The 12,475-nt window shown below is 36.3% G+C and overlaps 1 protein-coding gene across 2 annotated transcripts in view; it reads left to right on the top strand.

The window, feature by feature from the left end:
* The window catches only part of TBC1D22A (TBC1 domain family member 22A), a 436,851-nt gene that overhangs the window by 386,430 nt on the left and 37,946 nt on the right, over positions 1-12,475 (top strand). The window lies entirely within an intron of this gene.

Raw genomic sequence — 12,475 nt, 5'->3', positions numbered from 1 at the left:
CAGCAGCAAGGACCCAGCTCATTCCTTTCCTGAGCCGTGGAAGAGCAGTGATTCTTTTGTGTGTTCACCTTGCATACCTTTCTGTGATCATCCCATCAATAGCATTGCTCCTTCAAGGTAGCAGTGGATTTGTCTGTATTTAGAAAATGTTGAACATGATAACATGTTACTATCATTGTTGCTGCTATGTGGCTTAACTTTATTTGCTGAATATAGCTGAGAGCAGTCCTTTTTTTCCCCTATCTTTTTGAAGCCTATGTGAAATCTTTCTAAACATTTTTTGATCTGAGTTTTCTGTACAATTATTATGTAATGAGAAAGGTTAGCATCTGCAGACATTAAGTAGGTTTTCTCTGCAATGCATTTTAGATTGCAAAGGTCAGGGTGTAATTTGTGGCTACACGTCTTTCTCTTGGTTAAGGATAAAGGCTCATTAATAATAAAGTGCCTGCTGAATTGAAATAGGCTGTGCGTCTTCTAGAAAAAGTGGGTATTCTATTATCTCTTTTCTTTAGTATTCTTTTTTTCACACCGTATTTGTCATCATATATGTTAAACCCTGCCCTTTACAGCATTGCACACAGAAAATATTTAGTGTGAAGTTTGATCAGCAATTTTATCTTCTGCACTGATGATTTCTTCCTGTACTTAAAGGTAATGGATTTTAGTCTTATTTTAGAAAGGGTTCAAGCTGAACTCGACAGATAAAAGACACTATGTGTATTAATTAAAAACAAATATATTTTTGTCTGCAGTTAAAGAAAGTATTAAAATGTGACTTGCCATTAGCCTGCTGTAATCTTCTGTACAGCAGCACCTGGGAAAGGGAATGCTAGCATGAAGGGCCAATCAGTCTCCTTTGACATGTAAAAACAGGTTCCTCATATGCATTTAACTTTGAATCAGCCTGCTGCCTGACAGTAGACTATCCTGTAGGAGTGAAACTACTTTGTGAGAAACTGCCAATACCTCATTGACAGTGCAATCGGAAGAGGTTACTGATGCTCCAGGGTGCTAAACTCATCAATTTCACTGCAGATTTGTACAGCGAAGCTCCCATCTTGCCAACGGTGATGTGAACCTTCTCTGGAAGTGATGTTATAGGTTAGATGGCATAGCCATAGAATGTCTATTGTTGTTGGGCACAAGAAAAGCTTGTTTGCACAGTTCAACATGTAGGATCAGGTAATATAGGAGGGGAAAGTGTCGTGACCAGAGAGATTAGCTAGCCATGTATGCATGGAAGCATTTAAAAATGACTTGTGCCGTAATTGTGGTTAGAAGGTGCACTGAACAGGTTCTCCTGTGCTGGCCCAAGTAATGCCCCAGCTGAACACAGATTCTTGCCTTGCCTTATAATATTGTCAGCCTTATTATTTTGTAACAAATTGTGTTTAAACACTCCCCTGTTATATCTTGTTAATTGCTTCCTCTTGGCTGCCTTTTGCATAAAGAGTGGCAAGGACAAAGGCATGGGAGGAAGCTGTGTTTGCTTTGATTGATCTGCTTTTGAACGTTTCCTATCCAGTGTTGGCAGCATCACATTAACCATCTAAACAGTGTCTTACATCTGTTCTAAAACTGTGTTTCACCGAAAAGCCATATAGGTTCAGTACAACAATGTGTTAACTTCAGAGTTACATATATCCAATCTGATGTCTGTTTCCTGGAGTATATTCTTACATAGACCCCTCTGCATTCAGGCAAAATTAGAATAGACTATTCTCTACTTGATAAGATGTCAAGGACATTACAGCACTCAAACACAGATGTCTGGCCTGTTTTCAGAATGAAGGTTGTTATTCAGATGTCACCCCATACTAAATCAATTACACTTACGATGGAATAAATCCATTCGATGAAGCCACAAGTACAAGTTAGAGATCTTCATTACCAAAGTTATTTTATGTATCACATATAGTTTGTATTAATTTGCCAAGCATGACAGTCACTTCAACAAGCTCCGCAGGCAAGTTTGCAAAGAAATTCCCTTTTACATTAAATATACCCCTGCTTTGCCTGGCAATTTAGGTGCCCCGTTCAACAGAATGTAGCAGCAGTGCTTTCATTTACTTAGCAATTCTCTACTGTCACTGGAGACATTTCTCTCTAAAGAAAACCATTTTCTTAGAGTGTTTATTTCTCTGGTAGAATATGCTGAATGTCAGTTATTGGCCTTATCAGTGTATAACCCCAGAGATGAAAGAAATCACAGGAGCTTGCACACTTGACTACCAAATTCAATCAGCATGGCTGATAAAGAAACAAATAGAAACTAGAAGTGTTTGGAGTATGAGCTCTATAATAGGATGAAGTGACACATGCCGCTCATTGATGACATCTGATTTAGGATAAGCTTTCTTTTCATTTTATCTAATCCTTTCTATTTCTTTCTTTGCATCCTCTTTATGCAGAGTACAGTAATTTATATTTGCAAATTGTTATGATGTTCCCTACATATTCTATTTCTTGAGCCCTGTTGCTTTTACTAGATTTCTTTAAATGTGTAATATAAAATGTGAAAAATAGTGTCAGCATGTTGAACATTTCTTTTTAACTAATGAAAACAAATCTGTAAATCAAACGGTATGATTGAGTCACTGTTATTTTTTAATATATCCCAGACTAGGAGTAAAAAAAAAAACATTTCTAACATTAGTGATCATGTGTACTGTGGTCTGTATGTTTTTGTCGTAATTAAGTGTGGGCTATCATGGGCATCAGACCTTTATAAACGTTGACGTTGGGGATGCCACTATTGATCTCCACCTAAACTTCCTGATTGTTTCTGGCACAAGTACACTAAGTCACTGACCCTGAATAAGTATGCTGGTCAGAAAAGCCAGAGAAAAATCAGAGCTCATAAACTACCTTCTTGTTTAAGGGCTGTGTCTCGGTATAAGTCAGGGAGTCCTCATGACAGGTAACTACTATTTTCAGAAAGAGGTCAGTAATGGCAATGTCACTTTTTATCTTAATACTGGTTTCCTTTAATGTGTATTTCTAGTTAATTTTTTTTGGCTAGCACGGGAAAGGGTTAGACCCTCTGTCAAGTTTTTATTTTGTTTTCTGTCCCTATCTTGGAGGTTTACTCTTCTGCTTGTCCTTATGACTATCATCACCGAAACAAAGTGAGTGGAAATCCAAAATTTTAGAGAACAGATAACACGGTAAAGGTCATTTTTTTCAATGGGGCACATGTTCCAGGAACAACTGTATAAGAGTGGAGTTTGCCTCACTTTTGAAGATTTTCTCTATCTTCCTGTTGCTTGATATGGGTCACATCTCTGTGCAAATTGTAACTGGTCCTTGCCCTAATTATTTAAAATAAACCTGCTACCTCTGAAAAGAATTTAAAGAAAAATGGACCCTGTGAAAAAGGCAGCTTGATGCTCACCTTTGAAAAGGCTGGTGTGTTCAGACACTGCTATCCTGAAGACCTTACGGCGCGCTGTTCTCAAACATTTCATAGTGTGTCCCCCACTGGGCACAGTGGTTCCTCCTGCTGACATCTGTGTCACTACAGTGTCTGTGTACTCCTCTTCCATTCATCTCTATAAGGCATGCAAGTCCTTCCTTACTAATTTGTCTTTGTCGGGTGACCTGCGATTAGCCATACCTTACAAAGCCCTCACAACTAGCACAGATGTTAAACTAGATACTGAACACCACAGGGATAATATGAGCAAATATTTTTTATGAAGTGAAACATTTCTGTAAACTTCCATTTCTTCTTTTGATGTCCATTGTAATAGCAGAGTGTTGTACCACTAATTAGTTCAGACCCTTTAAAGTTTAAATTAGGTGTGCAGCATAGGTTTAACCAATTTGTAGGGTATAGGGTCAGAGTAATTCTATTGTGTATGCCATGTGATAAAAAGAAACTGGTACCTTTCATAGGATTATTTTTCTGTGGTTACATGACCACTATTTCAGTTTTTACTTCTTCGCTTGGCCTGGATTTCAATCCCCAATTGCCTTTGGCTACTTAATACATGGGCTAACAATGCAGGTATGATGTAAATCAGCATGTTACTTGCCGTTTTAAAGCAGGAGTGTGCACAGAAGGGTCACAATGCCACTGTGGCATTTAAATCAAATGGGGCAAACATTTTAACCCTATTACAGGAAATCTAAGAACATAGCAACTTTAGCACAGCAATTATTAGATATCTAGAGCCAGGATAAAACAAACATTAGGCTCTGCAAGTTTGTCAGTGAATGTGCAGATAAATATGTGATTGGTTTTTGAGTTGTGATGCCATGAAAAACCAGGTTCGCTTTTTAAATGTGCTACCCCTTGCTAAAACGCAGAATAAACCTTTTAAAAAACCTGTGGGGGGAATAAAGTAAGATAATGTACTTGCATTTCCCACCACAAATAGGTAAAGGTGACATCATCATCTTCCAGTGAGATAGTGGGAAATATTGAGTAGACCGCATTTTGCAGACAAGACAATTCTGCACTGTGCTGCAGCATCTTCTTGTGAGATTTAGAGTTCTCTGCTTCCTGTGAAATCTTGTCAGCAGGATGATAATGACATCACCGCCTGCACTTCCGAAGCCAGGGCTGAGGTGAGTATATTAACTAATTTTTTTTCCCCACAGGTATTTTTTCTAGCTTCTATTCAGTGTTTCAGCAAGGAGGTGGGGGTCATATTTAAATAGAATACCTTGCATGGAGTGCAAGGTTTGCTTCAAAGTGGAACTATAAGAACAATTCTTTTTCCATTTCCTTTAACAGGTTTAGAGTGCTTTTTATTCTGCATTAAAATTGCACAGCAGTATCATCATGTGGTCCTAGTTTTGGGTGGACATGTAATTTTTTATGGAAAACCAATTAAAATCCTAATTCAAGCTAACTCTTTTTAAGCTGTTATAACAGTTTTTATTTCTTTTGGGGAAACAATTTAAACCATATGAATAAAAGCTGATTGCTTCAAGCACCTCAGCACTTCAAGCAACTCAGCACTTCAAGCAAATCAGAGCTATGAGACAAGGCTTCTGACCTTAAACATGTTTACGTTGGAATTAAGGGGGGATATGATTTTCATGTACAAGATGTTCAATGGTGACAGCAACATTAACAACAAACTGTTTGAGATTAACTCCATTACAAAGACTAGAGGCCACCACCTTAAGTTGGTGGAGAAAAAATTCCAGCACAATGGGCGAAGAGGGTTCTTTACAGTAATAGCGGTTAAGGTCTGGAACTCACTGCCATCGGCAGTGATTTCAGCCAAGAGTGTAGATTTGTTCAAGAAACGTTTGGACAATTTCTTGAGGGACCGTAATGTCCAGGGATACCAGTATCCCTAAGAATGAGATGATGCGTGGACCTATATGGGTTGGACTCCTACTTTTGATTTGGTCATATTTCCACTTTAAGTAAGGGTATCACTTAAACTTCAAAGCCCCTTCATTTGATATCCCTTGAAACTGAACATTTAAATTATTATTATTATTATTATACAGGACTTTTATAGCACCAACAGTTTGTGCAGCGCTTTACAATATAAGAAAGTCATTACAATTAAAGACACGATGGTAATCTAAATGGTACTGTTTTTCAGTTTATGTGGGGTTGGGTAAAATTAAGATCACAGGTTCTCTATAAGGTTCTACAGGTTCTCTATATTCTGTCTAAGTTAATTGCATCTTTGAAATAAATCATGTGTGAGGGGACATGTGTACTGCTGAACCCCACTTTGAATTGCAGATAGATATGTTTAGGGAGCAAAAGGGAGAAAAGTGATTTAATAAACTAAGTTGCAGTTTATGATTTTATTAGAAAAGAGGAGAAGGGAAAAATTGCTGTTAATTAAAAAAAAGTTATAAAAACGGCTGCCAGTGGTTGTTCAATGTTTTAAAATGGAATATCTTTGAAAGCTTATTTATACATGATGTATTAATCATACATTTATTCCAAGCAGAGACACGAGAGGTATTTAAAATGGCCTAGACAGCATTTTAAGTACCTTATTAGAATTATTGTGTCTTCATTTAAATAAAACAGAACTGTTAAAATCAACATTTTTTATTTTTCAGGACATAAAGTGACATTCATTATATTATAGTTGAATATTGCAAGTGTGTTTTATTTAAATGATTTATTCCTTGATTATTGCAATAAGTATTCCAATTCACAAAGGCAATTTATTGTGACAATTTAATAGAACATTTATACTCCTGACTTTTCTTTATTCTCTTGAAATGAACCTTAAATTTATTAAATTACAGAAATCCCAGACATGACATTATTGTGAAATTAGTCATCCAGGAATTTATTAAATGTAAATGACAGCCTATCTCAACATTATCAAGAAGCTATGCATTTTTTAGATTCATTTGTTTGCCACCTTAGAAGCTCTTGGTTTTTCTTATAGGTTTCTAAATAGGACATCAAATTGTTTTGTACATTGAGGCAATATTACATGACTCAAGGACTATAAATATTATGTCTTTTCTATGGAGTTCATATACAGAATAACTGATTAACTAATGACTATAAGAATCACTGATGTGCTAAAATATCAACTAGGTACCTCCAAGCAGTCATCTCAGATTATAAGAATAGGTAAGACAAATGGATTTTAGGTATACAGCGAGAAACATAACATGTACAAATAAGACTGACACTGACTCAATCAGATTTCAATTAGCTAAATCCAAGGCTGTGACAGAGACCCTCTAACACTTAGGGAAAAAGGGATGCTTTACACTTTCTAGTGAATGAGGAATGACCCTTTAAACTAGTATCCACACACACAAAGATAGGTTGGAATGGTGGACAAAAATATAGCTACTATCTGTCTATTTAATATGTATATGTATTTTCACTTTTGAAGAAAATTGTAATATTTTAATTTGGTTTGGCAGCACTTATCTGCAAGAATTTATTTTACACATTAATTTGTTTCCCTACTTTAATTAGCTTTCATTTATACTAGTTAGACTCCTAGTTATCATGTGCAATCAATATTACTTTCGTTAAAACTTAGTCATTTCTTAAGTGACTGAAGCATTGACATAAAGGCTACCCTGGAATCATCAGAGCAATGCATACACTTTTCTTCATACTTTTTCCATCAGTAAATGTCATCTTGCAGAACAGGCACATTGTCCTGTAGCAAAATTCGCACGTTCAGACCCGGATTTTCATCTGGCAGTCCAGTCTTTAAACACTTTAACAACAGCTGCTCTTGAACATTTTACGAATTCTGCTGTTTTGCTGATACTCGCTCCATGGCTCAGAGCGCCAACAATCATCCCACGTTCAAAGGCAATTAAATCGCGTTGTTTACCCATATCTTCAGAAAAAAAATCACTTATACTGTCGTGGTAAACAACCTGCCTCCTATTATGGGCCATGTACAGAACATTAGGTTCACAAAGTAGTAATTAATGGCAGGCACTAAATCGCTGCTTAAGTTGAAGGACCTAAGCTGTAAAGATATGAACAACACCAATGAAATTAAACGTAATAGATAGTTAATTATAAAAATTAATTGAAAAATATAGATACTCACATTAAAGGGAAAATGGGAAGAGTGGCACTACGCAGACATAGTCCGGGTCATGACTAAGTAGGTAAAACAGGGTGGTTAGAAGGGATTAACTTAATGTTATGTATTTGACTTAATGTTAATTGTCTGTTATTTATGTAGTTGTATGAAATATGGACTATTGTGAAAATGTAATAATAAATATATTTAAAACAACCTGCCTCCCTATTTATAATGGTCTGGCCCTCTAGCAACTTCAGCACAAAATTATAGCTAATTATAGCTAATTTGCCTACAAACGTCAGGTGGTCATAATAATCTGGCCACTCAGTGTGTGTGTGTGTGTGTGTGTGTGTATATATGTATATATATATATATTTGTGTGAAAATGTGTTTGCCCCCTTCCTGATGTTTCAGATCATCAAACAAATTTAAATATTAGTCAAAGATAACACAAGTAAACACAACATGCAGTTTTTAAAGGGAGGTTTTTATTATTAAGGGAAAACAAAATCCAAACCCACATAGCCCTGTGTGAAAAAGTGTTTGCCCCCCTCCTGTTAAAACATAGCTTAACTCTGGTTTATCACACCTGAGTTCAATTTCTCTAGCCACACCCAGGCCTGATTACTGCCACACCTGTTCGCAATCAAGAAATCACTGAAATAAGACTTGACTGGCAAAGTGAAGTAGACCAAAAGATCCTCAAAGCTACACATCATGCCGAGATCCAAAGAAATCCAGGAACAAATGTGAAAGAAAGTAATTGAGATCTATCAGTCTGGAAAAGGTTATAAGGCCATTTCTAAAGCTTTGGGACTCCAGCGAACCACAGTGAGAGCCACTATCCACATATGGCGAAAACATGGAACAGTGGTGAACCTTCCCAGGAGTGGCTGGCCAACCAAAATTACACCAAGAGCGCAGCGACGACTCATCCAAGAGGTCACAAAAGACTCCACAACAACATCCAAAGAACTGCAGGCCTCACTTGCCTCAGTTCAGGTGTTTATGACTCCACCATAAGAAAGAGACTGGGCAAAAATGGCCTGCATGGCAGAATTCCAAGACGAAAACCGCTGCTGAGCAAAAAGAACATAAAAGATCATCTCCGTTATGCCAGAAAACATCTTGATGATCCCCAAGACTTTTGGGAAAATACTCTGTGGACTGATTACATCTTACATCTTGCGTAAGAGTAACACCGCATTTCAGAAAAAGAACATCATACCAACAGTAAAATATGGTGGTGGTAGTGTGATGGTCTGGGGCTGTTTTGCTGCTTCAGGACCTGGAAGACTTGCTGTGATAAATGGAACCCTGAATTCTGCGGTCTACCAAAAAATCCTGAAGGATAATGTGCGGCCATCTGTTCGTGACCTCAAGCTGAAGCGAACTTGGGTTCTGCAGTAGGATAATGATCCAGAACACACCAGCTCTGAATGGCTGAAGAAAAACAAAATTAAGACTTTGGAGTGGCCTAGCCAAAGTTCTGACCTGAATCCTATTGAGATGCTGTGGCATGACCTTAAAAAGGCGGTTCATGCTCCAAAACCTTCCAATGTAGTTGAATTACAACAATTCTGCAAAGATGAGTGGACCAAAATTCCTGCACAGCGCTGTAACAGATTCATTGCAAGTTATCGTAAAAGCTTGATTGCAGTTCTTGTTACTAAGGGTGGCCCAACCAGTTATTAGGTTTAGGGGGCAAACACTTTTTCACACAGAGCCATGTGGGTTTGGATTTTGTTTTCCCTTAATAATAAAAACCTTCCTTTTAAAAACTGCATGTTGTGTTTACTTGTGTTATCTTTGACTCTTATTTAAATTTGATCTGAAACATTAAAGTGTGACAAAGGTGCAAAACAATGAAAAATCAGGAAGGGGGCCAACACTTTTTCACACAACTGTATATACATATATACATACATACATGGCTTGAAAGATTTTAGGGTGTCTCACCACTCAGTCAAAAATGTCATTACTCAGCATGACCGGACTATAGCCTTGCAATTTATGTTAACATTTTTTAGGGACAGATAGTTTTCTTTTGGTGGTATTTAATCACCACTGGAGGGTTTATTTTTTACTATATAATGAAAACAGTACCGTAAATATTGAAGAAAAAAAATTCCCTACTTTATGTTAAACATTTATTAATACCAATATTTTTGGTAAAATATAAAAGATATAAATATAAAATAAAATATAAAAGATGGGGTCACGTTGGGTAAATAGACACCAAACATGTCAATCACAAAAATTTACCACACTGAAAATTGGGGGTTGCAGCTGGGACTGGGCTCTGGTGCACTACCACTGTCCTAAAATCATTAGTGTGTATTGTTTTAGAAAAATGTTACATGTCACTAAAAAAAAGTATCGGTAATTGGTATCGGCGAGCACTTGAGGAACTTAGTCTTGAAAAAATTGCATCGGTGCATCCCTACTATATATATACAGTCTCATTTTACCACATTTTATGTTGATGGCTATTTTTACTTTTAAGACTAATGTGGATGGAAACAAGAGCAGGAATGTCAGGATTTTTTCAATTTAATAAAGATTACTCATAATAGTATATATTGCCTTTTCTTGTGTTTTTTTATACAGCGTATCTATTGAATGTGTGCTTCAATTTGTAATATGAATGTGCTTGTATGTTAAAGGTTTTGGCAAGCAGATTTTTTTTGTATGTTGTGTTATGAGTAATATATGCGCCAATATTTACTGATAATTATATTAACTAATATGTTCTAATATTTATTTATTGAACATATAATTCCGTTATTTGATGTAATATTTCTTTTGTAATTTCATTGCATGTACCTGGTGTCTTAAATTCCAGAGAGATATAAATCTGATTTTACTTTATATATAGGTGCTGATATTGCATCTTGTTAAATACTTGAAAGTGGCAACATATATTACAGACTGCGAAATCCTAGATGATAACATTTCCCATTTAATGTGGCATGGCAAAACAAACTTGCCATAACTTGTTTCTGGAGGGAAGCAAACGCTATTTTTCGCTTCAGTTCATTTATGACTTTAATCTCGCCTGTCTCCCTCTACCTTTAATTCTGTTTAACTTTATGCAAGCTTTGGGATTTGCTGGCTATAAGAGTTTTAAATCTCTCCTACACAGTTGGGACTGGTTTTTCAAAAGTCAGATTTGGGGAGCTTTTAAAAATTAAGAGGTGACATAAGTTGATAGCTTTGCCTTTTGTGTTGTCTTACCACTTTTTTAAAATTTAAATGTAGATATTTTATTTACTGATTAGCCACAAGTTGTCAAATATGATATTAACTAATAGGCTGCAATAGTTAATTTCTTTGTTGTAATTGCATTGGCAACAATCTTTCAGGACAATAATCCAAGGGCATGCTTGGACCTAGGATCATAAAGCTGGCTATAGATTGGTTTTGATTGTTCACTACAACCAATCTTTGCAGCAGCCTTGTTGTATGATGGTCATTATTGGATATAACAAAATATGTTGTTTAAAGCGACCATGTCTTGGGGAAAAAAAAAACCTGATAAATGATGAGGCATAATACCTGTTCTACCGCCCTTGCTTCCAATTTTCATTCTCTTGAAGAGCTATGCTGGCTGAAGAATCTTTAACATCAAACATACTTCCAGGCTGCCAGGAGAACACAGTAGTCCAATGTGTTACAACGGGTGGAACCACAGAGCACAGTGGGGGACCAGGCACCGATCCCTCCTGGAAATGTATGGCTTTTTTTTAAGACCGAGTAACATTTATTTAAAGTGATAAATAAGTAAATTTCCATATTACAGGAAATTCGAAGAATAATGTATTTCTGTCAGGTTATCAGGTATTTTTTTGTGCATACAGCGTTTATTAGAGAGATAAAACATGAGGAATTGTGCATGTATTACAGAGCTGCACTGAGGAGGGAATTATCTCAAAACTGGGCAGACAGAATCAGGAGAAGTAGCACATAGCAACCAATCAGCTTTTTTCGGTTTGTTCAGTTAAGCTTTGAAAATGAAAGAGTAGAACTGATTGGTTACTATGGGCAACTGCTACAGGTTCTGTTTTTTCACAGACATACATTTTAAATACAATGATGACCATCATCTTTAAGAAAGTGTTTGCACAAAAAAGCAAAAATGGAGGTTGTGTCTGGTAGCATGAGAGCAGCATGTATTAGCACGTTATCATATCCACCTCAGAGTCCAAATAGAAGGGGATTTTGGAATTTTAAGGTTAGTGGGACAAACCATGTTAATAATTCCTTTATGCCCTAGTATTCTTCCAGTGCTCTAACCATTCATCCATACTTACATACTTGGTTTACAACTTGAGTATAGTCCTTTTAAAAAAAATAAAATAAATGTCATTATTTTAAATAACTTTTTTGTGGCTTATATGGAGAATGACTAGGAAAATAACCAAACAGGTTAACGACTCAGATTATAGCTTTGGAGGGGAATAAAAAACAACTTCTCTAAAATAAATTAATGAAAAAAGTCCAACAGTGCCTCCCTGAAACAGAAGGTATTAATGGTATATGTAATCACCTTTACTTTAACACTATTGAGACGTTCCATAAAGTGTCAATTACATTTTTCACACCTGTATTGTGAGGAATCTGGAAATTGTTGAATTGCTAAGAGGCTCCAAAGGGTATTGGAAAACTCTTTTTGTAGTAAAGCAGGGTATGTATAAGTGATTCTTAGTTTCTGCTTAAGCAGAAATGAAGACAAACATGCTTATAGGTTATGATGAGATATCTAAAGATCTACCATTGTGAGTTAGTTTGAAGCTCTTGTTTAAAAGGTCAAGAGGCTAATTTCTACAAATCATGATGATCAGCATGAAATTGGCTGGCAGGAACAGTATTCTGGCTTGGGAAGCTAAAAACATATTTTTCCCTTTGCTGATTCAAGTGGAATTCTGCAAGTTGCCTTATGAACAGCTCTGTAATGCATATAATAT

The sequence above is a fragment of the Nanorana parkeri genome, unplaced genomic scaffold (assembly GCF_000935625.1).
Source record: "Nanorana parkeri isolate BGI_ZX_2015 unplaced genomic scaffold, ASM93562v1 scaffold133, whole genome shotgun sequence".
Taxonomy (NCBI): domain Eukaryota; kingdom Metazoa; phylum Chordata; class Amphibia; order Anura; family Dicroglossidae; genus Nanorana; species Nanorana parkeri.
Note: the sequence above shows the minus strand (reverse complement) of the source record. Positions and strands in the feature narration are given on the sequence as shown.